At 43.4% G+C, this 27,742-nt stretch overlaps 1 long non-coding RNA gene and 1 pseudogene across 1 annotated transcript in view; one reads left to right on the top strand and one right to left on the bottom strand.

Annotated features, from left to right (window-relative positions):
* The window catches only part of LOC116288671 (uncharacterized), a 371,660-nt gene that overhangs the window by 237,441 nt on the left and 106,477 nt on the right, over positions 1-27,742 (bottom strand). The gene's annotated exons all lie outside the window — the stretch shown is intronic.
* LOC116286645 (uncharacterized) lies at positions 25,647-27,409 on the top strand (annotated as a pseudogene).

Genomic DNA, 27,742 nt, shown 5'->3' with positions numbered 1-27,742 from the left:
GTACCATGGAACCAGCTCTTCCAATATTCAAAGGCTAGATGCTGTTACATCCCTGAAGTTGATGGAGGATGTACCGTAGTAAAACTCCCTTACAGCAATTTTTCCATGTTTCCGAGGTATCATTTCAAGATCCTCGAGACGAAGGAAACCTTCGATAGCCCTGAAAAAGATATACATAAAGCGCTCTTGCTCCACAAGAAGTGTACCGAAAAAACATCACCGTCTTGCAAATTGCAGTTCATCCAAGAATGCAAAGACTATACAAACTTTTAAAACTTTGACTAAGAAACTCTAGTCTCGTTCCCTCCTACTTTTTTTTCTTTAAAAAAAAAAAAATCAAATAAAGCATTCTCAAATTAAACCTGTGTACTCTTCACTGATAAAAGTAACTTGTATTATAGCTCTAAGAAATGAAAACGTCTTCTAAATAAAACTCTTTCAAAATATTTCATTGTCTCCTTTATTCTGCAGTGTCTTAGCAAAGGGAGGAAAAAAACATCAAACCTATATTTTTTCCAAGAGCGATAAAACGAAAAGAGAAAAATATTCTTTTTGCGCGCCAAAAAAAAATTATGAATAAATTAACTATTCTGATAATTTATACAGAAATTAAAAATTCAAACCCAACCATCTACCGCTGACCGCATGAAAACGCGGGACCAAAATGTCCGTCAAAGTGCAGGTATAGTAGTTACCATTATGGATTCTGAGTTACTTATAGAGGGTTTCGATATCGTATGTATTTACATAATGATGATGGGATCTTAGAACTCATCACTATAGAAATTTTTAAGCCACGATCAAAATCATTCTTAGTTAGTACTTGGTATCGCCCTCCCAACTCACCCCTCAAGTTATTCACGACATTTGAAAAGCTCATAGATAGCACTGATAAGACAAATCTCGATTATTACCTTATAGGTGATATAAATTGAGTAGTATAGGGATTTGGGGTTCCAACTCACACGCCACTCCTGTATTACCCGCTCCAAACAGCTTCGATTGGTGGTTCGTCGACTCCCAAGGGGGTGTTCCCTGTAGCTCGTGGATGTGTTTGGAGATGTATCTACTATATATGAGGTGCGAAGAATGTAAAGAGTTTGCTTATGACTTTTGTATAAAGTGCTTGAAACCCAAGTTTGTACCTAGTAAACCTAATAAGTATATTTGTTGTGGCAAAAAAATGCGAATAGAAGATGACACGTCAGCACAGTGTTACGAGTGTGGTAAGAACATTCGCAATGCCGTACCAAATGCTACCAGAGAGCAGTATTACGCCAATGGAGGTCGTAAGAAAACACCTTATAAGAGAATAAAATACTTTAGGGACTGGATGGACCACATACGAGGACTTCGTCCAGTATATCTAGGAGATGAAACGATGGAAATGATATATTGCGCTTGACTTAAAAGAGCCAACCCCGCAAAGCCTCGGGAAGACATTAAAGAAATTAAAGCTAGGGAAATATTACAAAGCTATTCCCTATCTTTTGTCTGAAACTACCGGCGACCCTATTCCCGAGGTTTCTGATATGACAAGAGCTGAGTGGATGTTTTGTCGGTTGGATAAGGATATTCCTTATTATCCTGACGTAATTTACGAAATATTTTACAAAATCGACCCCAACCACCCCCTGTTAGGATGGATTCCGAGAAAATAAAAATGCAAAACTGGCGTTTGTTTTGCCAAAAACCCCACTGGGGAATGCATCGCGCAGAACACCAAGCTATCCCCAGTGGGGTTTCTTGCATTTTGGGCTTACGGGGCTTATTTCATCCCGCGCCAGAGGCCCCTATAGTACACACATATATCTTTCTTACGACCCACCAGAGTGTGAACTCCGGACGGCGTCCCGAGACACCCCCTGACTTTTCCAACTTTTCCTCGCGAAACCCCCCGTCGCGGGGTTGAATCGCACTTTCTATCTTTCCTTACCCACCCCTCCCACGGTTGCTGTGAGTGGGGGAGGCTTTTTTTTCACTCACAACAACCGGTCCAAATGTGTCTGCAGCAAGGCTTGAACTCTGCGCCTCCCCAGATCCAAAGTCCAAGAACACAAGCGAACGCCAGACACACAGGACGCTTACGTATGTGAAAATTATTATATTTAATTTGTATATGACCCAGAAAGCCGGCGTTCAATATGTAAATAGAATCCTGTCACGCTTTTTTCAAAGCAGATGTTTACTGAGCGAGCTTTCTTTGAAGCTCTTCTTTTGCCTCCTGGTAGATCTTTTTGCGAGATTCCTCGGAAAGATCTTTTACGACTGTTTTTTTATTCCTGATGTCCGTCTTTAGTTTTTCGTATTTGTCTTCTTCAGCTAAGATAAGCGAGAATTCTACGTCGTCTATCTTTCTGTCACGCAATGCCATTGAGACAAGGTCGGTAATAGTATTTATTTAGCCCTAGACAGAGCTATTGTCGTGTCGTGTTTTGATATTTTCGTGGATAGCTTTTTCATAATGCCCGTAGCAACAGCAGAAATAATGCCACAGGCTGCCCCAACGCCGGCCAAAGGAACCCCAACAATTATTCCCGGCCCAGTAAGCGAAGTAGCAACGCCGGAGCCCGTTAACACAACGGATATGGACCCCGAAGTTATCGCAATCTTATGTAGCGTACTACGGGCTCTAACGTATTTCTTCCTAACTTTTTCGTAGTGTTTTGTCTGCCCTTCCAAGTAAGCCAGGATTAAATTTGCCTTATTGAGCCTAAAGTTTTCGGCATTGATTTCGTTGGGTGTAGTATAGGGAAGATCTGGGTACAACTTAGGTGCCGATGGTATAACATCCATTATATATAGTATGTACGACGCTTTTGGGAATGACATTGAGGAGCAGCCACATCATGATAATCGGGACTACTGGAATTGGAGAGCATTTAGGAAGATGTTTCCGCATGCAGACCCTAGTAAGTTCGAAAGAAGACCCGATGGGATTTACTTTAACGGCTCCAGAATGTACAGCAATGAGGATTTGAAACCAAAAATAATGAAGAAGGTACCCGAGCGAGAGGTAAGTGAGCAGCCTTTGTCAATAACGAAGGAGGTACCCGAGCAGCCTAATTTTCCAAAGAATCTATTAGTAACCAACCAAGATTACCCATATTACGATGCTGAAGGTGGTGTAAATGACTTTGATAAAATAGTGACGCATTTGTAGATTCCAGTGGGCAAGCAAACGTTTGACGTAGTAGTAAGGAATATCTTTAAGGATTTCAATATTACGCACACTTTAGGAAAAGAAGCCAGGGAATGGTTAAAGGGACCTAACTTTAAATATTGGACGCAGCAGTTAAACTTTGCAGTTTGGGCGGCCACGAAGGGCTGCGGGGTTGCCGTGGATATGTTTGACACTGTCTTTCTAAGGTTTCATGTGGCTTTTACTATGTGCCGGCTATTAAAGGAGCTTAACGTACCATTACCGGGGGAGAAGCTTTTTAATAGAATGAATAACCATTACGATTCCGCTGCCCTAGAAAGGCTAATGAATGAGTTTAAGCCGCAGCAAAGAGACTTTCGTTATCGGGAGGGTGCCACGCATGGTTTAAGTATTATTTATCTTTACCATCCGACTGGGACATACCCCGCAGATATGTATCATCAAAAATACCCAGGTAAGTTAGAGTTTGCAGATTTAGGTGGTAGTAGGTGGAACCTTAATCTTATTGAGAAGATTGAGACAATTTACCCCAGTCCATGGGACCCATTTGTATTATTAAAAGGAAAAGGCCTAAGAAACCTAGCTCGAATTAACCGCAGCATAGAGGCATTTGTGTACTGCATCTTAGGAGCGCAGGTAAATACCCGCAGCCCCATTGTTGGATCCCAAGGTGCTTCGCGGGAAACGCAACAGGAATTCCTAACTTTATTTGAGTCCGCAATAATAGGAAATGACATATCCAAGTCGGTGCAAAGATATCAATTAGCGGTGCAGCAATCAAAGGTTAGGCTGGATTACGCCTTGAGTCCTGGTTGTTGGTTAATGCCAAGTAATTTGGTCATCAACGCGCACTCCGTAGTAGGATACAACAACAAGCTGCAGCGAGCTACCAAAGACATGAAGTTTGGGGTAAATGACGTGAACTCTGACATGACCAAGGGCATTCCACACTTCGTAGAGAAGCCAAAAAAGGCGCATGAGATACCCATAAAAAAGGTGCATACCGTAAAAAAGGCGTACGAACCCACGAGAAAGGTTAGCGTACCCGAGGAATATGACCATAACTTACTAAAGGCCGGCCTAGCCACCGCAAGCATTGGTCTGAGCTATTATATATGGCGATGAACAACCCCTACGTAGCTGGAGTAGATTGTGTTTATACGACTTACACAGGCGAGAAAAAATACACCCAGGTATCTTGGGTGGACGTCGCCGGGATGTCCGTGGACCTGAACTACTCGGGAAAGAAGCTGATAATATGCAGTATTTGCATTGGCACAAGTAGTCACGCCAACGTCGGCTTCAGGTTTCTGGATGACAACGGCATACTGCAGCCTATGCGCGTGAAGAAGAATAACAGAGAGCCTGTACATTTCTCAGTAGAGCCAAACCCCGGCAGCCTTGAGAATCATTCCGTTTGGACTTTCCATATGGTCGCCGATTGTCATGGGAAGGTAAAGTTGCAAATGCGCGTAGACGATACGGGAAAGGTCACAGTAAATAGCATAGAGGATCAAAGAGACTACGTTTATAACCACAAGAGTATTAGCATTCTTACGGAGGTTAGCCTTTAAATATATGAACCCACATGCGAAGGAAGAATGGTTCCTTCATTACTCGGAGGAGAAGAACTACGTAAATGATGAATGGTATGACACCGAATTGTGGGTGAAGGTTGGAGGCCTGGGATTAATCATGTGCACTATTAGTATTTCGACGGGGTGGAATTGTAATGTCGGGTTTAGGATCGTTGATGAGAACAACCGACCATTACAGCCTTACAGAAAAAAAGATAGCAATAGGCATCCAGTTCACTTTTCATTTGAACCCTATCCACCAAGCGCAGAAGATTTAACGCCATTGACTTTTCATATGATAGCTATTTGTCAATATGCGAAGTTACAGATTCGCCCCAGTGATAAGATTACGTCGGGCGCCGATGCCGGGAAGCTGGGTCGCGTTCGGATAAATGCCGCCCCGACTGATGCCCCTTCGACGGATGCCACTTGGAATCATAAGCCCATTAGCACCATGAGTGTGCTGCCGCTAGTTCCGCATTATCAAGGCGGCGCGAATACTATCTTTACTTATCCCAAGTCGAGAACACCCCGGAGGCCTGACGACGACAAGCCACCAGTAATACACAAGGACAAGATTAACCCCTCATCTTATTCAGGAGTACCACTCCAATAGCGACAACCAAGATCCAAATGTTATTCCCCACGAACTTCAACAGTTCGCCATCGGCCCTAAGTGCCAAGGAAACGACAGAACCCAACAGCCCAGGCAAACCGGCTGCCATTTTCTTCCCTAAGTTCGTCAAACCAGAACCCAACTTTTTTACGCCCGCGCCCGTAGCCTTAAGCGCGTTAAGAATTACTCCTACTACGCTTGAAATAGCAACCGCGAATGCAAGGGGAACGCCATACTTCAAAAGGGCCCTTTTTACCTTTTCCTTGGTGGTAAGTCCCAACTCCTTTTCCAGGTTTTTCCTTTTGCGCCTGTAATTCCGCAAGGCGTACCTGAAGGGTTTCCACTTCCTTTTGGGCTGCCTCCCTTTCCTCTTCGGGACGAGTCTGGTCGTTGATTATTTCCTGCTGCCGCTCTATTTGCCCCTCCAGGTCTTCAATAGCCTGATCTCTTTGCCGGATTTGCTCTTCTTTGGTGTTGATTTCGGCAACCAACTGCCGCCGTTCCTCCAAAGAGCCGGCTATGGTGACATACAAGTTTTTTGCTTCTTCCTTGCTCATGTCCAGGTCTTGCAGGGCAAGATCGAGGGCTTTTTGGACTTGGTCCCTATCGCGCAGGGCCTTGTCTGTTCGTTCTCTCATTTCTATCATTCTTTGGTTTTTGTCGTCAAGTTCTCTCTTTTGAACATCGAGAAGTAGTCGGTTTTGTCTCATGTAATCTGCTTCCCTTTCTTCCAACGTTTCTCGTAGCCCCTCGGTGTGTCTTTCTAACGCGATTCTTTCGTTCAGGGTTTCCAATCTTTCTAAGTCACTCCTGGTGGCCTCTTTAAAACCCCTTAATCTCTCCACGTTGACCTTAACTGAGCCAGCATCATCGAAGAGAAGTTGTGGTTTGTCCAACGGTTAGCGTCGGGATATCTCACGTCTCTGACGGTTATAAGGACTTTGTTTCCGCGTTCTGTGAGCCTTATGTCGTCAGCCTCGAAACGGGGATAGCGTTGCCTTAGTTCTTGCGTTGCCCACTCTACGGTTTCCCGCGCGGTCGCCCCCTGCTCGTTCATATCCCGAAGTTCCAAGTACTCGGGGACGGACTTACCGGGGTTCTTTGATTGCCACATGCGTTTTAAGGAGGCCTTAAAGTTTCTTCATCCGTCGCCGCGTGAATATTGCAGAGCCGCGTCGTAGAATAGGGGGTCGGTTTCCGCGCCTTGGGTCCATGCGTCGAATTCTTCATCGTTAATATTGACTTGGCCTTCTTCAGTGGTGGGGTCAAAGTCAGTAGTTTCGTCTACTTCCATTATATTTGATAAGCTCAAAGTTAAACCCCAACGTATTACCTAAGCAGGTTGGCGGACTAAAGGCAGAAAGAACCTTTCACCGGGTCACATTCACGCCCAGCAGCGCAAAGCCAGGAGAAACCTTGTACGTAGGCGTGCCCCGCCTCACGGATAACCTAGTCTTAGTACCCGGCACCTTGGCTTTGAGGTTTGATCTAACGGTGCAGCCAGATACTGCAGACGCGCGTCATGTCGTCAATAACGTAGGTAGATTAGTATAGACCAAGTGCGAAACTCACACTGGTGTGTGGCTTGGCTTGTGGACGGAGGGATCCGGCGCTAAAGTCACAGATCGCGCCGGATCGCTTTGTTCACAGGTTGAGCCTTGTATTGGTGTGGGTTTTGCATTTTTTTAGGTTTCAATTTTATTAGGTTTCAATTTTTAAGATTTAGATTCTATTTCCATTTTAGAATACTTTATATATATATATATATATATATATATGTAAATAAATATTTAATATATAGAGAGTGAGTTAGAGTAAGAGTGTGTGTGTGAGAGAGAGAGTGTTAGATATTGATTTTTCTTTTGTAGAGGGCCACAGGTTTGTCAGTTTTTAGTACTGTTACGTGTTTACCCTCTTTAAATAAAGTTTATTGATTGATTGATTGATTGAAGGTATTCGTCTACCGTGCGACTACTGCTGCAAAAGATTCAAGTCCACGGACACTTTAAAAACGCATCTTAAAATATTTCATAGAATATATGGAGTTTGAGGCTGTAAGGCAGATACACTGGAGAGACTTAAAAGAGGGTGTTACGTATGAAATAAACAATTACGTAGCCTTTGAAGATATTGACAGGCTACGGTTGTTATTGGCGCATGAGGGTGTCAGGTACAGCCTGTGGGCGCCGGATCGCGTCCGATACGTCATCGAAGGACAGGAGTTTACGCATCTGAGGTCGTATGGTAAGAAGGATGGCCGCTGGGCCTTTGACGTCGCAAAGTGCGTCCTTCCTTCGCCTCTATGTGGTTAGGCGCATTCAAAATAGGGTCGTCGCCAGTCGTATCTCTGCTCGGCGACTCTTTTTTAACGATGCAGTCTGCGGGGGGTTCACATGTAATACAGTCCATATATTAATGCTGATATATCCACCCCAGAATGTTAAATGGCGGTTAAGACTTTGTTAAGGAAGGTCGGAAACCCTTCCGGAAACCACCCCAGAATGTTAAATGGTGGTTAAGACTTTGTTAAGAGACAGTTGAATATGTGTTCCTCCTCTCTTACACATCCACACCTACCACACTGCTGCCTCCAGTATTCCCTGTTAGTCCATGGGACACCTTCTAACGCGTCAAAGCTGGGTAGCGTCCTACTTATCTTCCTAAAGTAGTCTATTCGATTCCTTAGGTAATCATCCTTATGTTCACAACGACTCATAAGATCGCCGCACTGGTAACAATCCACTCCTTCCAGATCGTACTTCTCTGCAAAGAATTGGTATTTCTTCTCATGTCTTTTCTTATGCGTTTGAAGGCGCTGGCGGCTACTAAAAACCTTATCACAGTAACTACACTGCGTAGTTCTACGGCAAACCCCCTTTTTGACGTGGTACTGCAGCTTCTGAAGAGTGCTGAACCCCTTATTACAGTCATTGCAGACCTTACTGATTGGCGTCTTTGTGCAAACTCCATGCCAAACGTGGTATTGCAGTCTTTGCTTGGTACTAAATACCTTCTTACATTTCAAGCAGTCCATATATACTTAACAATATTTTAACCTCCATTTAACATTCTGAGGCATCCTTTGGAGGAGTTTGGCGGTAACCTTAACAAGATCTTAACCATATCTTAACATTATAGGAGGGTTCCTAGGAGGGTTTCCGACCTTCCTTAACAACATTCTACATGGGATATCTCATAAAGTCCACGACGGACTCCTTAGCCCACGTTGCCATCGTTATCAGCGCGCCAAACCGCTCTGCGCGCTTCAGACCGCACATTTCCTCATAAAGCTCCTTTACGCGTCCATTCAACCGGTCTATCTCCTCCCTTTGCATTTCGACCGTCCTCTCCAGGTCTGACTTTTCTTTGACGACGTTAATCATTGCTTTGACTGCTTCCACGGGCTCCATTATATATGAACCCAGATCACATGCCTTGTAACGCTCTGATAGTAGGACCCACCGGCTGCGGAAAGACCCAGTTCGTAGTAGAGCAACGGTTAGGACCCTTTAGATACCGTTTCGACTATATCGTGCTACTTTGCCCCACCTACGTGAATAATCGCACCTGGACGGGCGTGGGCGCGAAAGATGACGACTTCTTTGGAGATATCTTAGACCCTAACGAGTTATCTGGGCATCTTAAGTTCTGGCACAAACAATTCCCTAAAGATACGCAAACCCTCCTTATACTGGATGACATCGCCTGCGGGGATGACGTAAAAAGACGCACGTCGGAGCTCGTTAAACTCGCCTTTAGCGGCAGACATGACAATATTAGCGTTTGGTTGCTCTCGCAGCAGCTTACCAGTGTCTCCAAGCCTTTTAGGGAAAACATAGGTTCACTTGTCGTCTTCTACACACCCAGTAAGAGTGATCTGGAAACCATCTTAAGCGACTACGGCGGCGAGATATCCAAGGAACAGTTACACGAATACATGCGGCATCTAAAGACGCACCAACATTCCAAGATGAGCTTCTCTTTGAGGTTTCCGTATTCCATAAAGATCTCCGATCTTTAACTCCTAACATATATGGAGATTGAGCAGCTCATAGCTGAATTCCCCACACAGTCAGACGAAAGTAACCTTAAGGAACAACTTAACGTCCTTGTGTCATCGGGAAAGTGTAAGGAAATGATAGGCAAGGAACTTACCCATGAGCAAGTTAACAAGTTGTCAGAAGAGGAAGTCAAGAAGTTCCATAAGAGGTATGAAGCTGCCCTCGCAAGTAAGACCACCGACGCCGTAGCAGACTCCGCCATTAAGTTCGCGACTAAATTGCTTGGACTTGCGCTGCCCATAGACGACGTGGAGCAACTGCGGAAGGACATAAGAGATGACTATGTCATCGCTCAAGAACTTAAGATAACCTGTGGGTGGTTGTCGTTGAAGTGTGGTAAGTTAATGGCAGTCGCCTCTGCCGCTTTGCACGTGGCTCAGCATGTCGACTTGAAGGAACTTACGATGTCTTGGAAGGACTTTAAGAAGAACAGAGAAGTCGAGGCAGCACTTGCTGAGGTCGACAAAGAACCTAATCAAGTACCTAGTTAAGTCGCCACAAGTACTTACTCAAGTCATTCTCAAGTCGCCACAAGTACTTAGTCAAGTCGTCCTTAAGTTACTTATCAAGTCCTTCAAGTCCTTAGATATAAATGAGTGAAGCTGAATCGAAGGCGGAGGAAACCCCTCAAGTAGAGGAGCAAAAGATTACTAAGGCCAAATCTCCAGGCAGAGTCGCTGCAGGAAAGAAGCTCGCAGAGATGAACAAGAAGAACAAAGCAAAGAAAGAAGAGAAAGCGGATGACGGAGGCGAATCCTTTATTAATCATGGGTACGTCATCGGCGCGTTAGGAGTCGTCATAGCAGCAGGCAGCCTTTACTTGCAATGGAAGGCTGCAAAACCAAAAGTAGAGCCCGCGTATGTGCCGCAGGAGCCTCCTAAGAGAAGCAGAATTCCTGTGATGGAGTAATATATATATGGTCGCGTTATCTAAGAACTTTGGAACGGCTGTTGGAACTACTATAGGCATCGCTATAATCGGTTGGACGGGTAGGAAAGTCCTAGGCGAACCGCTCATAGACGACCCCAGTAAGAACTTCGCTAACTTCGCAAAAATGGCTGCGTCCCTTACCGCCGCCCTCATGGCGATTGATTACTTGAAATCTTCTGACATTGTAATATAATGTCGTCCGCAATATTGAAAACTTTTGAAGAGGCTGCTATTATTACGGGTATCGTTGCGGGTATTGGTTGGGTAGGTAAGAAGGTGCTCAAGGAAGAATTTACCGAAGACCCAAGTAAGAGCATTGCCGGCTTTGCTAAGATTACCGCTGCTGTTGGCGGAGCTATCATGCTAAAGGACTATTTGCAGAAGGAAAAGTACATTCCTAATGTATAAATGCCTACGATGATAGGAGGTGCATTATTTGCAGCTTTAGCATTCACTGGGGCTCAGTATGGCGGCCAGTACTTAGACAGATTAGTCAGATGTGATCACAGCGGAGATTTAGCCGCCGAAAGAAAGAGACACGACTTAGCGCTGGAGAAATATCAAAGGGACATGGCGGCTTGGAATGAAAAAAGACAAGCTTACAGGGATTGGTTGGATAAGAACTACCAAGACAAGATGCAGGCAGACAAGAACTTCGAAAACACAGACTACGTCTTTAAACTTTATGCGCAGGCGCACCCGGCGGCATCGACGGGATTAAGAAAGCCTCAGTTTAAGAATTACTACCAGCCTTCTAAGAAACAAAAAGACAATGAGTTGGTCTTCGTAGGAGTTGCAGGGCTGGCCGGAGGCGTAGCTTTGGCGTATTTAGTCTAATATATGATCGTCTTTTTGGAAAGCGACAAGAAAGACTTTACCACTTACTTGAATCCCCCCATTAAAGCCTATAAGGTTCGGCTCATAAGTTGCTCTTTGTACAATTCTTGGTATAATTTGATCAATGGTATGGTCACCGTACTTAAGACGCCTGGCAATTACCAAGGCGAAATGCTGCCAAATGGGCATTACACACCAATCACCCTTGCTAAGGAATTAGCAAAACACGGTTATACTCTCACCACAGGATTGCCGCACGAAATGACCCTCAAACATAATATGCCAAACTATTCAGTAACTTTTGGAAAGTTTGACCCATTGGGATCTTTATTATGTGCCTCGGGCAAGACAATTACCGACACAGCCATACCTGTGAAATGGAAAGTCGCATCCTCTTATGAAGTCTATTGCGATTTGGTCCATAGTTACAGCAATGGAAAAAAGTCTTCTCTTATGTCCAAGTTTCTGCCCAGAGGTAATCCATTTGACCTGGTAGAATACACCCCCATTTCTTTGAGCTATGACTTGCCTTGCGAATTGGTAGAAAGCATAAACATCACCATTAAAGTGGACGGAGAGACGGTGGATTTCAACGGGCGAAAGATCAATCTTGTTTTGGAATTCATATAATGGGTCGAACTGAGGACAAACTCAAAAGGATTTACTATGGGCCTGAAGGCTATTGGAGAGGAGCGTCGGCCATCAAAAAAACTTGCAGCCGCGGCCAGGGTATCAGAAGAAACGGCTAAGAACTGGTTAAGAAAACAAACCCTCTGGCAGGTTTATCTTCCCGTGCCCAAGTACATTCCTAGGCCCAGCTTTACCGTAAATGCCCCTAATGAAGTTCATTAGGCGGATTTGCTTTTCTTACCGCACGACAAGGTGAGAAGAAAGACCTATAGATACGCTTTGACAGTAGTTGATATCGCAAGCAGATACAAGGACGCCGAACCCATAACCAGCAAGGATTCTGGGGAAGTCGCAGAAGCCCTAGGTAGGATTTATAAGCGCGTCTTGAAATGGCCTAAGCTGCTGCAAGTGGATGCGGGAACAGAGTTCATGGGCGTGGTTACCAAGACCCTGAAAGACCACGGCACCAAGATTAGGAGAGCTGAAGCTGAGTACCACAGGGGTCAGAGCATCGTCGAAAGATTCAATAAGACCCTGGCCGAGCGTCTCTTTGGATACCAGTATTGGAAAGAGCTGAAAGATCCCTCCAAACGCAACAGGGAATGGACTCAGAGGCTCCCCCAGGTCATCGCGGCTTTAAACAACGAGGTGGCCAGGGCTACGGGAATGAGACCCAAGGATGTCATAAAAAAGAAACACGTGGAACACAAGTCCTACGTCAGAAGCTCAAGGGCGGTCTTCCCCCAGGAAAAAAGAATAGGCGATGTCACGGTTCGATATCTCTATGAGCCGGGCGAATTAGAAGGAGGATCCAAAAGAGCTACGGATCCTAATTGGTCTTGGAAACTTACCAGATCCAAAGTGCAATAGCTAAGAAGGGTCAGCCCATCTTGTATTATCTTCATGATGGTCCCACGCGTGGGTTCGTCAAAGAAGAACTGCTTATTGTGTGATGTCCGAATGCCATAGTATGAATACCATCATCGTGCATCCACCGCTTGCCGTCGCATGCGCTCAGGGACACCTTCTCTTTGGTGACGTTGTGTATTTGATGTCCGTAGCTGCGTAAGGAGTTCATCTTATGTCGTTGCTCCTTGCGTGTGCGTAATACGTTCAGGTAGGACTCATGGGTAATGTCCTTCTTAACCACGTATTTTTTTACGCCTTTCGCTTTCTTTTCAACGCCGTCGGTACGCAAGATGCTGTACATCCTTGGCTTTAAACCCACGTATTCCACGATGGGCTTGCCTAACATCTCGTCCTTCATCTTCCCTATAACCTTTTTGTTCTTCGGGCTGTAAAGGGGGTGGTCCTTTGGGTAACCGCTGGTGTCATACTCATCGATGTCCTACAGGCAGTCCGCGTAAACGTCGGGGGTTTGTATCTCCATTATCAAAGAGTCGGTGTCCGTGTATAAGAGGCGGCATCGGTCTCCGTACTTGGGTTTCAGCTTGTCATAGTAGAACTCATACATTAGTAGCTTTGACAGCTCTAAGACTGTAAACCCCGTGTATACAGGCTTATTTAGGAAGAGGTTGGCCTTCTTCATGTGTATTACGTAGAAGTTCAGCATCTCCACGTAACGCACGAATCCCGGCTGCGACACATACTCTTCTGCTTCCTCCCTACTCCCTACTATCTTCACTGACACCCGCTTACGAATGTTCTCCATCGTCTTACCGAAGACGGAGTTATTCATCAGCTTAAACAGGTTCTTCTCGAAGTCGTTCTTCGCTGCTGTGCGCTTTTGGGTGTTAAAGTCTATGTAAGGCTGCATCCACGGCTCCTGACGGAACTTTAACACGCGGTGTATCTTTTTGACGCGCAGTCCGTGGCGCACGTAAAACTGTAGGTTGCGGTAGTGCACTACGTACTTTTCTTTGTCCATCAGGTTCATTGTGAGCTTCCTGTACGGCTTGTAGCTTGGGCACGTTTGCTTTTGCAGTGGGGAAAGCTGCTCAAAGGGTATCTCCACAGCCTCTGGCGCTAGGGGGTAATCGTCGTGTAATGTGTGTAACTCTTTTGGGTATTCCAGGTCTACTTCTAGGATGAATCCTTTGCGGCTGTCTGGTTTTACGCGCAGGTAGTAGTCTATCTCCCGAGGCTCTACCCATTCAAACTCCCTTACGGGAAGGTACTGGGACATTGCCCATCCGTAAAGGTTATTTGCGTCAAGGTAAAAGATATAAGTCGTGGGCTTTTCAGGGTCATGCTCTACGAGAGGGTTGTTAGCGCGTGCATAACGCCTGCTGGGCCCGCAAACGCCACCTCGGATGCCGTTTTCCATAAAGCGGTTCATGTCGTATTCGGTTAATAGGTCCAGCTGTGCGTTGGTCTTCTTCAGCAGGGCACTCCAGGATAGCCCAGGCGCAGTGTAGAAGTTAGCAGGGTCTAATTGGTTGTACTCCATAGCCATCTTCCTAAAGCTTTGGAAGACGTCGGCCAGCAGTACCACGTCTGAGCGTAGGTAAATATCGTGGTACTCACCCATGTTCTGGCAGTCGTACTTCTGCCAAACGTCTACGGCGTGCTGATACTCCTCGTCGGATATCCCAGACTCATTTAGCGTGCTGTAGAAGTGTTCTTTCGGCGGTAAGGGCTCCTCAAAGCGCTCCCAGGAATCCATGTATTCTTAAGGGTACACTCCCTTCCTTTCCGCGCCGTATTTGTCGGATATTGGGGAATCTTCATTATACTTTACGAGGTTCGCTAGTGAGTCCGCCATAAACTGTTGTGAGTCAAGGAACTTTAGCTTACCAATAGTGACGGACATGTACCGCTCTTTGTTGTTTGGGATGCATTTGACTGACTTACCGTCCGTTCTCTGTAGTAGGAGATGGCTGTCGTACCCTCGGAGGTTGTGGAAGAACACCGGGATTTCCATGTCTGGGTCTACGTAGTTGCGACACCTCCAGTGCGCTGCTCCTACGTATTTACCGGTTAGCGTGCAATAGTCCAGGACTTTGTCCACGTAGAAATCTTCCTCCAGGGCTTTGTGGCAATGTATGCAGTGTGTCGAGGGCTTCCAAGCCTTCTCACCATTTCTTTGCGTATCGCCCGCACTTAAAGTGTGCTTCCCCTAGGTAGTTCCCGTCGTCATCCCATGCTTTCTTTGCCTGCCTGCCGAATTGTAAGAGTGTCTACTCACATACGTGACACTTCTTGACCTTCGCATACGCGGCTTGGTCTTCTTTGGACAGCTTCGGCTTGTTCTTCAAGCGCAGCTTCCTCCTTATCTCTTCTTCCTCTTCCTTTAGGGCTTCTAGGAACCTCGTGGATGCGTCCTTCCCTCTGTATAGTACAGGCTCGTCTGCTTTACCGTCGTGTCGCACAACGATGTATCCGTAGGAGCATATCTCATGCAGTCCTAACTTCTTTGTTGACCCATTCTTCTGCTCCTCCTTGGTAATTATAGCCTCAAAGTCCGCATAAATGACGTAAGGCACCTGGGCTTGTCTCTTAAAGTCGTCGTATGACAATTTCTTCTCTGCGGGCATCGATATTCTCTGTGCTACTTGTTCTACTCCTCGACAAATCTTATCATGCTTCTCCAGGGCTTTCGCGTCCGTAAATGACAGCAGACAACAGTCGCAGAAGTACTTCTTACACTTATGTTTGGTATGTCTGTAAAATAGCCTGCTCACGTGCTTTACCCAGGAATAATTACCGCCGTGGTAGAAAAGGTGCACCCTCTTACCTTGGTGCTTTGACAACATTAGAGGAACTATCGTCTCATCTCTAGCACCGTAAACGTTTATTGCAATGTCATTGGCATCTTCAAACGCTGGTATGTCGTGCAGCTGCATTGGGAACGTAACTCCTTCCCAATTAAGGTCATCACTTGGGTAATTACTCATTCTCGCCGTGTTCTTCTCCACAGGATACAAAGCGGACCTTATCGCCCACATAAAGCATTTGTTATCATCATTCCTCACGCTTACGATAGCTCTCTTCCTTTCTATCCAAGCTGGTAACGGTACGTAACTTCCTCCTTTTATCGGTACGTATCTAGCCATGCTAATCTGCATGTCTCTTATTTCTGTTACCGTCCATCCAGATCCTTGCTTGGTGTAATTAGACAGCATCTCCAGCAGCCCCTCTAAAGTGTCTGATAGCATTGGTTCTAACCTTGTCGACTCTGATATAACCAAAGACTTAGAGCGCAACATAACTGTCGTCTCAGTGTCCTCCTTCATCAAACTTACCTCTGCCATAATGCTGGCTTTTAAGGCGCCTAACTCTTCTACTCCCTTATCCAATGCTCTCTTCATCTTCTTCTTAGACTTCATCCAAAACTGCCTAAAGTCAATCTCCCCGTCTCCAGGTATTGAGACCGTCTTGAAGTTGAATCGTGACTCCATATATAATAGGAAATATCTTATCCCTTGATTGAGTCCTCGTAATCGTAGTCGCATGCTTGACAGTGCCAATACAACTTAACCTTCGTCTCAAACTCCTTACCACACTTACATCCGTAACTCGATCTACATTTATCCTTTTGCATCATCAAATGCTTCTTTAGATCTCCTGGTCGCTTAAATTCTCTCTTACATTCTTCGCACCTCATATATAGTAGATACATCTCCAAACACATCCACGAGCTATAGGGAACACCCCCTTGGGAGTCGACGAACCAACAATGGAAGCTGTTTGGAGCGGGTAATACAGGAGTGGCGTGTGAGTTGGAACCCCCAATCCCTATGCTACTAAATTGCGATCTCTTAGAACTAACGAAAACGAACCTAGCTTCATCTAATTTAATTGATATTTTGGATATCTATGGGCTTTCTCAGCTAGTAAATGAGCCAACACGTAGAACGCATAACACTAAATCATTAATTGACTTGTGTGTGACAAACACTCCCGACAAAATTAGTAAGTCAGGTGTGTATCGCATGTCGTGCGCGAGTGAGTACGGACGTGCTTGCAAGAGCTCTGTATATTTCTACAAATTTCACTAGTATACAGTCAATTCAAAAAACGTTGTCGTCGACCGGCTCAAGCCTACGCGACTGGACCGAAAGGAATATGGGTAAAAATCACTGAAGCGGTTAAATATTCGTTCTGAATTGACTGTTCCCGCTAGTAATAAGATAATAATGGCGAGAAACAATCCATCGAATGTATGTCTTTGGGTTTAGGGAAACAAAAACAAAGTACTTATGATTCAGTTCACAATTTCCAAAATATGAAGGCGTTATAAAAACGTCTCCTTCAACACTTCCCGCTCACCTACGAAGGTTCGTGCTGTAAACCAGGCATAACTAGTAAGATAAAATTATGGAGTCAACTCGGCTTCAATGATTGCTACCCAGAGTTCCTTTAGGTCCAGTCGCGTAGGCTTAAGACGACAACGTTTTTTGAATTGACTATATATGGATGTCTACTCAAAAAAAGAAAAACAAACAAACGATGAGTTCAGGAGTAGCTAAAATCCAGAAAGAAAATGAACAACTACGTAAACAAGTAGCCGAATTTGCGGAGGAAATGAAATCGTTGAGGAAGAAGATGGACAACATTAGCGAAGAACCGCGAGATGTGGAACAAAGTATTCAGCACTTTTCCGATGAATATGACGATATCAGATCTTTCAAAGATGATTTGGAGAGAGATTTTAGGTCGATGGCCTCCAAATTAAGAGACATCGAAGAAAAATTGTACAAGATTGATGAAGCCATTGAAGCAATCAATAAATACAGTTATCAATACAACATAAAGATTCTTGGAGTACCTAAATCCAACTCGAATGTATCAGCCAAGGAAACCGTTAACATTTGCTTAAACCTGTTTAATAAAATTGGTGCAGAAGTGTCTCCGTATGACATCGATATTGCATGACGAGCTACACGGCTTAGTTACCGGCGTGAAGCAGCACTTTCAAAGTGCTGGTCTCAGATTTCATTTCTATTCATTGCATAGGGAATACTTGCGTAATGCATGTCATCGTACGGATTAACACAGCATGAGCACATAGCATGCCACTATCAATGGACGGCACGTTACATCACTGAAACAATATTTACGTGGTTATAAGATATTATGTGACTCTACTGTGGCGCTTTATTTGAAAGGGTCACTGAGAACGTTTCGATGAACTATGGCCCAAGATCAAAGGACTTCAGGTTTTTTTTACACATTATCACTGCCTATCTAACCCTTTTGCTGTTATTTTATGTATGTGATGTGCGTTTATTGTCTTTGTATTAGATCTGTAGGCAGCATTTATGCTTAGGTACTTGTATACCTGTATATTTTGCATGCTTACTTAGGTCACTGTCCGTGTTATGTATTAGATCTGTAGGCAGCATTTATGCTTAGGTACTTGTATACCTGTATAATTTGTATGCTTACTTAGATCACTGTGTTGTGTGATAGATCTGTAGGCGCATTTATACTTAGGTACTCGTATACCTGTATAATATTATACTTTGACTGTGGTTGACTGTGTAACAAGGTCATGAAAAAAATGCAAATTAAATTAATATAGAATATTTAAAAACTAATTTTTAGCTTTTGCTTCTTATATTTTCCCCTATTTATATCAATCTATGTCTTTTTTTGGTAAAATAAAGCAAAATGTCTTTTGACCATGGTTGACGGTGTGCCATGGTCATCATTATTTTCTGATCATGGTCAGCCACCATGGTTTGACCACAGTCAAAACATGGTTGACCATGGTTGACAATGAAATACCATGGTACCATGGTCATTCTAACGCAGGGGCATGATGCGTCGCGGCGGTGTGGTAGGGAATACAATATAAAACTATGAAAGCTCTGGGATAGTCGTTCGATTTACCAAGTAATTATCATCAGGGGTTAACACAAGAGGTAGAGGTCAGTATTCGACCTAAACGTTTCAAAACTTCTAGCGCCAGAAGCTTAACCCTACGTGTAACGAGACGACTGGGACACACCACGTTGGCCTGTGTGTCCAAGTAAGCTTGGCACGTTCCACCAACGTCTAGTGGCCCCACGTCTGGTGGCCCAACGCACCTCTGGTGGCCCCTGTCCCAGTTTCTCCGCGGCAATACAAGCTGTGATTACGAAACTTGGCAGGGATGTAGTCACGCGCCCTGTCAGTCACCCCAAAGATTTTTGGGTGTATTGTGTCACATATCACATGACTTGCTAAGATAAAATTGTCGCCAGTTTTCGAAATAAACGTTATTTGACGTTATTCATACTGAAGTCTTTTGTTACATTAAAATAAACATAAACTTAAAAATTATATATAAAAATTTTATAATTCATAGGGGATTTTGTTGGAAAAGCCCCGGTAAGGATATTAGCTCTCCATATACCTAAAAAAGCTAATAAAAGTAAAGCGTCCTTATTTTACGTCGGTAGCTTGGAATAGTCATTCACTAATTAACTTAAGGCCGACATTGCGTTCATTTCGATCCCCTCTTTCCATCAGTGCTCCGTTTTAAGGGTATTTAAAGCTAATTAAAGCTACACGGAGAGGAAAGAAGTCGAAACAAGGATGTGTGGTCACTGAATCGAAGTGAAACCTCTTGCAAAGAAGACCGCGCACTAACCAACTGCACTGTCGCGAATTCGCGGGATATGCTAATTAAATGTCAAAACGTAGAGTCACGTGACATGTATGAACATGTTGTAAGAAGTCAGAATCGGAATGGAAGTCGAGGAAGGAACGAGAAAGAAAAGTATAGCCATTGAGCATTCAAACGAAATATAGTCATTTAACGGAGTATAAGTTTCATATCGGAGTCCAGTTTTAAAATCGAGTTTAGTTATCAAGTCAAGGAAATTCAAGTTGTAATCCGTCGGAAGTCATATCAATCGGAGTGTAGTTTTCAAGTTGAGAAATTCAAAGTAAAGTCACCAGCGAGTTCAATACGATCATAGTGATCTATTTTAAATTCTCAAACATGCACCATCCTTGCTCCTATCACGGGAGTGTCTAGGGGTCGTGTGTCGTGGGTCGTGGGTATTATGGCATGGGTCGTGGGTATTATGGCGTGGGTCGTGGGTATTATGGCGTGGGTCGAGCAAATGCATATGAAATGTGTTTCTCCTTTCTATTTTCATTTAAAATGTCATAAAAACACCTTAACACTAATAGCTAATGGAAAACGCATACACAGAATAAGCATACATTCTGGATTCCTCAGTCACGATAGCCTTTTGCAGTATGAAACAAGAGACCACAGGGAGCCCATCCGATACCACAAATAGTTAGGATGGTAAGCCTGTGGCAAAATCCCAGATTGCCGATCAACGATCAGTCAGCCTCCTTCAAAAACGTTTGGGATTGGATATGATGGACAAAAGCTCGTTTCCAATAAAAATGATCTAAAGCTGCATAAAACGCGCGGCTATAAAGCACAGCAAAGTATCCACAAGTTGGCCATACAGGTGCTTTGATTTCTCTAAGAGTCGGAGCCTGATGGACAAGTCCCTAATAGGCCAAACGATTTAGTTATTGTCAGCGGAGACAAACGGTCTTACTACAACACAGAGACAAAGAAGGTACAAAAAAGTGCCCAAGTATCAAATGTTTACTTCCATTTGAATCCAAATTGTGTAGCTGTATGTCATAGGTATTTTATCCCGCGGCTTATTAAAATTCCAAATGATTTAGTGCCACATCTAACTGATGAACACAAAATGTTGCTAAGGCAAATAACTGGCATATATATATATTTCAAAAAACTGAAAAAGTCATCAATGTTAAATCTTGAATAGGTAGTTCCCCAGGTTCGAGTTCTCTTCTGTTTACTTCCTGTGAGCAGGTCGATTCTCCTTTTACCTCCTTCACGGACCAGAGAAGGAAAGGAGACTCTGCTCGCAGGGTATCTTCTGCTGTAGTAGCATGAATCACATATAATAAATTCTTTTGAACTGCAAAAGGCTATCGTGACTGAGGAATCCAGAATGTATGCTTATTCTGTGTATGCGTTTTTCATTAGCTATTAGTGTTAAGGTTTTTTTAATGAAATTTTAAATAAAAATAGAAAGGAGAAACACGTTTCATATGCATTTGCTCGACCCACGCCATAATACCCACGACCCACGACACACGACCCCCAGCCGCTCATCAGTTTAAAATCACTAATTGGCTTTTAGGGCAAAAATAAAGCTATTACTGACAAGGTTCAATGAGGAGAAACAAGAAATTAAAAAGAATGGACTCCATGTAGATGGCAAGCTTTACAGCATCATTTTTAAAGGTTTGTTTCCAACTTTCTTAGATATATATAAAAGCAAGTACATTGCGTTATATTTACAAATTTACTTGTTTCAAATTTTATAATATATTTAGTGACTTTTGACCTGAAGGCACTATTGATGCTATTGGAAGATCCTAAGCATAAAGACTTCAAACATGGAGAACGTGGCATTGAAGTTCAATTTTGTGCTTTCTGTGTTGCCCTTAGAGTAGGTGTTTCAGTTGTTTGTTAATAATAATAATAATAATAATAATAATAATAATAATGATGATGATATAATGATATATATTTATATAGCTCTCTTTTACCATATGCATATGTTCAAAGGCGCTTCACAGAATGAGAGGTGGTTATATGTTTTATAGTGCTACGATGCCAATGTTTTACATATAATAGGGAAAAAATATTTTCACACAAACTATATATGGTTCTTTTGAATTGTCTTTCCATAGGCTTGTAAAGAGCACTGGAATGGGGGTTATGATGAGGTCTGTCTAAGTTGTCTGAGGTCTAAAGCGAATATTGGAAAGTATGTAAATAAGTTATTCTACTATCAAATGGTTTTGCAATATTAAAGCTACAATAAGTTAATCTCTTGTAAGGATTCATTCATTTATACAGATACAGGAACAAAATATTTTTTAACAATTTCATTGTATCAGTTTGTTTTTTTTAAATTTTAGGTGGAAAGGATTGCGTGATGACCTAGCATTTCTTTTTGACGAGGAACTGTCGAATGTTCCTCTTTGTTCACTGCATGCAGAAATGAGGAATACAGAGCAGTTGTTTGGTTCTTTGGGCTTATTTGCTCATCAGTGTGGCAGCCTTGAAGAATGTAATGCATCTCTTTCAAAGTATGGCCCAGAGGTTTCTAGGGAAAAAGACCGCATAAAAATAAAAAAGCATGAAAACCAAGAGACTGCTATTACAAAAAGCAATGTTAAAGTAAAATCCTTTTCTGGTAAGTAGTAATTTAAATATAAAACTGTTTTGAATTTTCAATTATTTTTACTTAGTGTCTATTCATAATTTATATTTCCACTCTAGGTTCCACTGCAAAAGAATACCTTAAGAATTACGAAGAGATTGTTTGCAAATCCTTGCCTAAAGATAAGGTTATATCACATTACTCCCAAGTACAAGGTGCTGCCAAAGATGTTGTCTTGGAGTTTGTTTCATTCACAAATTCAGTGGTGGAAGTAAGTTCCCAAATTGACTGACTGACTCAAAATCATTGTAATATCATGGTAAACAGTACAACCCCTAATATATTTGGTGTCAGTAGGTTGTTGTTATAATGCACGGGTGACAGTAAGTTGTGGGAAGGATAGCAGTAGGTTAATGGTGTGCATGGTGCTGGCTAATACCTACAGAAACAATTTGAAGATCATATTGTTTACTATAATTAATTTCCAATAATTTTCACTTTATCAGTATCTAGAAAACATTTGACAGAGATTATGGAAAAAGACAAGAAGCAATCCAGCTTAGAGATAACATGTGTAAGTTGCTTTAGGTATTAAAAATATCATATTTAATGTTTCCTTTCCTTTCCTTCCTTTTCTAACTGGGTGCACTTAAATTGGAGCCCTGCTCTGTTTTACAGTGTCCGTCACCTTGTTATTGCTTTCCTTTTTATAATTTTATTATGTTTATCTCTTAAATTACATTCAATCTTTTTATTTCAATCATATTTTGGTGAAATTTTTAAAATAAACATATATTTTTTATAACACAATAGCTAAATTGCATTGAGAGTGGCTTTATTCACTTGTTTTGTTTGTTTTGTTTTGTTTGTTTTGTTTTGATCTTTTGATCTTTTTTTTCTGTAATCAGTATTCAAAGAATTTGCCTGGAAAGAAAAACTGACAACCATAGAAGATTGCTTTTTGGCGAAGGAGCAGACTGTCTTTTCCTCTCCTCCAAAAAAGAAATCAAAGGTGACAAAGAAGTCACAAAACTTTGACAACAAAGGAATGGCTGAACTTGCAGCAGAACTACAAATTGATTGCTTCAAACAGGTTCATAAATTACATGTCTAGATTTAAGATGATCTTGATCTGAAAGAAAAGACTATAATGTTTAGTATTCTTGTTTTTCTAATTTTTAAGGTATTTGAAGGATGGAAAGAGATCGACCTTGTAATGAGAGAGGAAATGTATGATGATGATGAAGATGAGAAGATTGACATTTTTGATGTTAAGGTGATAGGATACATCAGGTCTATTTCGAAAATTAAAATGACCGTTCATTTGCAGTTGAATTATTATGAGATTATTAGGTCTATTACAGTCCAATTACCTCAAGCGTGAACACGTAGAGCTCATTAATGATTTTATTTTTGGAATCTTCATTCGATTATTCGATTCGAATATTCATTGTTAAGAAGAAGTATTCGATATTCAAAAGAATAATAAGAAATAGAATAAATACGAATAATAAATAAAAGTTTCAAAAGACGAATAATGAATTCAATAATGAATGTGCAAATCTATTAATCATATCATTAATCAAGATTCCAAAAATAAAGTAACTTAATGAGCTCTATGTGTTTACACTTGAAGTAGTTTGACTCTAAGAGATGATTTCATAATAATGCAACTATTAAAAATTGTAATGTCTTAGTCTAAAAGTTAAAATTCAGAAATAAATCTAAGAAAGAATGAAATGAGACCTATGGGAAACATTATTATTAGTATCTTATCTTATCTTGTTATAAGGAAGAATAATTAAAATTGATATCAAAGTAAGTTATCAAGCAATAAGAAGGTTTAATAATTTTCTTATTTTTTTATTTATCAGTGCAAGATTTGGGGCCTGAGGCTAAGACATTTATTTGGAGTCTCTCTTTTTTTTTTTTTGTCAAGGTAAAGCAAAGTTCTTTTACCGAGGCTGTGGATGGCAAAATAAAAGTGCTGAATGGTCAGCCGATGACCAGTACTGGATTTTTATCATGGTTGATCTGTTCGAGAAAATCTTTGGGAAAGATTACTTGGCATATCAAAAACCATGGAACCAAGGTTGATGGCTTGAGCGATCCCAGAGAAAACTTCAAATACGACCATAGTGAATGGGAATCTCGGTATAATGAACTAGCCCAAAGCAGCAGTTTGTCCTTGACAAAGAAATCGAGAGCTCGGAAGTCTCTTTCATTTAAAGACACCCTAGACATAGCTCTGAACAACCCAGTCCTTAATGACACAGCCACTGACTACTCAGGCTCTGATGTACCAGCCACTGCATGTGGGGCTGACACCGCCACTGACCACTCGGGCTCTAATGTACCAGCCACTGCATGTGGGGCTGACACCGCCACTGACCACTCGGGCTCTAATGTACCAGCCACTGCATGTGGGGCTGACACCGCCACTGACCACTCGGGCTCTAATGTACCAGCCACTGCATGTGGGGCTGACACCGCCACCGACCACTCGGGCTCTGATGTGCCAGCAACTGCATGTGGGGCTGACACCGCCACTGACCACTCGGGCTCTAATGTACCAGCCACGGCATGTGGGGCTGACACCGCCACTGACCACTCAGGCTCTGATGTGCCAGCCACTGCATGTGGGGCTGACACTGCCACTGACCACTCAGGCTCAAATGTACCAGCCACGGCATGCGGAGCTGACACTGCCACTGACCACTCAGGCTCTGATGTACCAGCCACTGCATGTGGGGCTGACACCGCCACTGACCACTCGGGCTCTAATGTACCAGCCACTGCATGTGGGGCTGACACCGCCACTGACCACTCGGGCTCTAATGTACCAGCCACTGCATGTGGGGCTGACACCGCCACCGACCACTCGGGCTCTGATGTGCCAGCAACTGCATGTGGGGCTGACACCGCCACTGACCACTCGGGCTCTAATGTACCAGCCACGGCATGTGGGGCTGACACCGCCACTGACCACTCAGGCTCTGATGTGCCAGCCACTGCATGTGGGGCTGACACTGCCACTGACCACTCAGGCTCAAATGTACCAGCCACGGCATGCGGAGCTGACACTGCCACTGACCACTCAGGCTCTGATGTACCAGCCACTGCATGTGGGGCTGACACCGCAACATCTTGTGTGATTGACCTAACTGCACCCGACTATGATGAATTACCAACTTCACATCCACGTGCCACCTGCCTGTTATCATCTGTAACAAGGATACAGTTTGCAGATATTGATATCCCAGATACTGATCAGTGTGCCAAGAAGGATGTCAAAGGCATTTTTGATGATTGTAGAGATCTTGGTGATCCTTTTCAGCTTACCCGTAGGCCTTCACAATCTGTGGTTCAGTGTGCAGAAGAGCGGACTACCAAGTCAATTTACGTCAGAGTGTACCACCCACAGCTAACGGCTACGCGGATCACCAAGACGCGTCACGTCGAAGTCCTCCACCCACAGCTAACGACTACCAAGACACTTTGCGTCAGAGTGTACCAATTACAGTTCAAGGCTATGCGGACTACCAAGGCTCGTCACGTCAGTGTATTTCGCCATCAGCCCAGCGCATCACAAGCTATCGACACACAGCAAAAGGAGAAAAGAAGCGCAAAGATACTTCAAAACAGAAGCCAGAGAGAGCAGCCTGCCAGCGAACCTTCAACCAGCCTCAGCACTACCTGACTCCTCCATGACACTCATTTCACCACCTCACTTCAGCTCACACGGTGCCTATACTCACTCTCCGCTTCAAAGGTCGCCGTGGCAAGTCGATGGTGCAAACTTTCCAGCTAGTTCACCAATACAGGGGTGCATCGCATCTCAATACAATCCCACAGACAACGTGCAACAGATCACTGAAGCTCTGGCCAAGGTTTCTCAATTGCAACGCCTACCTCAAGCAAAGCCATGCGTCTTCAAAGGAGAGGAATCTGATACAAAATTTTTCATATGGGAGACAGCCTTTGATGCTTTAATCGGCTCCGCCCCAATTAGTGCACAACAAAAACTTTATCTCCTCTATCAACACCTTGATGGGAAGGCAAAGAAGACAGTAGAACAATTACAATACTTGGTTGGCGCGGACCCAAATCTAGCCTATGATCAAGCTAGGACAAAGCTCAGACAGCGCTTCGGAAGATCAGCAATTATCGCCAATGATTTCGAAAGAAAATTGACGAACTGGCCTAAGCTCGGAAGCAGTGATGCTGAAGGTTTACGCGAGTTTGGCGACTTTCTTGAACAAGTCGCAGCCGCTAGCCAACATCTAAGTTCTCTGAAAGTTTTCGAATATCCATCCAAACTGCAATCATTAGTCGATAAACTGCCAACCTGGTTCCAAACCATATGGTCGACACGTGTGCAGGCGCTACAACAAGAACAAGGGTACGATGCTTTCCCACGCTTCTCTGACTTCGTTCAGGAAGTAACGTTCCACGCAGATCGTATGAACATACCTCAAATCGCCCGTCAGCATTCAACGAGCAGCAACAGTGCACAGTCTTTGAACACTATGCAGCTATCTAAGCAATTCAACCGCCGCAGACAACCAGGCATGACCGTTACCCTAGCAACTAAGGTAGAAAATCCAAAGAAAGACCTGGCAAACAAACCCAATTCGACGACCGTCAAAAGCCAGTCAGCCAGACGCAAATCCGCCCAGAACTCTCTTCTGTCCTTACCACAACAAAAGCACACATACGATAGACGCTTATAAGAAGTTCAGAGAACTTCCCATAGCTGAGAGAAAAGTCTTTTTCTTAAAATCAAATTGTGCTTCAAGTGTGCCAAGCAATATTCTCATCTGGCAGCCCAGTGCAAGGAGACACCACCAGAGTGCAAAGAGTGCCAAAAACAACACTTGACAGTACTCCACGATGAAGCAAAGAAAAGAAAAGAAAGCAAACCCCCATAGCGTCATCTGATTGCACACAAATGTGCGGGAGGGAGGAATGCAGTCGCTCCTGCGCCAGAATCGTACTCGTAAAGCTTTCTCACCAGTCTTCTCCATCCAGAGAGATACTTACGCATGCAGTTCTCGACGACCAATCGACCGATGTTTTCATAACGGACTCCCTTCTAGAAGAGCTACAAGTTTCAGCGCCAGAGTTAGATCTAAAGGTGAACACTATTGTTGGTTCCAATACCATACGTACAAAGAAGGCAACTGGCCTGTTCATTCAAGACATAAATCATGACCATCCACAAATAAAGATTCCGTATGCGTATACACGTGAGTACATACCAGCTACCCAGAAGGATATCGCCACCCCGCACATAGTTCAACAATGGAAACATCTCGCATCGCTTGCAGACGAAATCCCTAACATGCCAGACATTGATATAGGAATGCTCATTGGCCGTAATGTACCCGCAGCCTTTCAGTCGATAAGTGTATATCTGGTCGCGAAGATGAACCGTGGGCCGAGCAGTACAAACTTGGCTGGACTGTGATAGGGCGTGTGTGCAAAGACAAGCTCAAAGAGACGCCAAACTCAAAAACCACTTCAGTAAACTGCGTTGTGATAGAGAGAGAGATTCTTCTGGAGAGCGAGCAAGATGATTGTACTAACGTCGGTTTCAACGGCCAACAAGTTGCCAAAGCTCCATTCGTCAATACTGTAACTACGAAAGACGTCACTGTAATATCCAGATTACTTCCGGCTGTCACGCCATGTGTCACATGACACGTACATGTAATTTAATCGTGTGTGTAGTTAGTTGTGTGAGGAATAAAGCACGAGGACGAATAACATCAAAGTCTCTATTTATTGTGGATTCTGCGGA

Source organism: Actinia tenebrosa, unplaced genomic scaffold, assembly GCF_029948245.1.
Source record: "Actinia tenebrosa isolate PJP-AT-01 unplaced genomic scaffold, QUT_ActTen_1.0 PGA_scaffold14__42_contigs__length_11649687, whole genome shotgun sequence".
In the NCBI taxonomy this organism is placed as follows: Eukaryota; Metazoa; Cnidaria; class Anthozoa; order Actiniaria; family Actiniidae; genus Actinia; species Actinia tenebrosa.
Note: the sequence above shows the minus strand (reverse complement) of the source record. Positions and strands in the feature narration are given on the sequence as shown.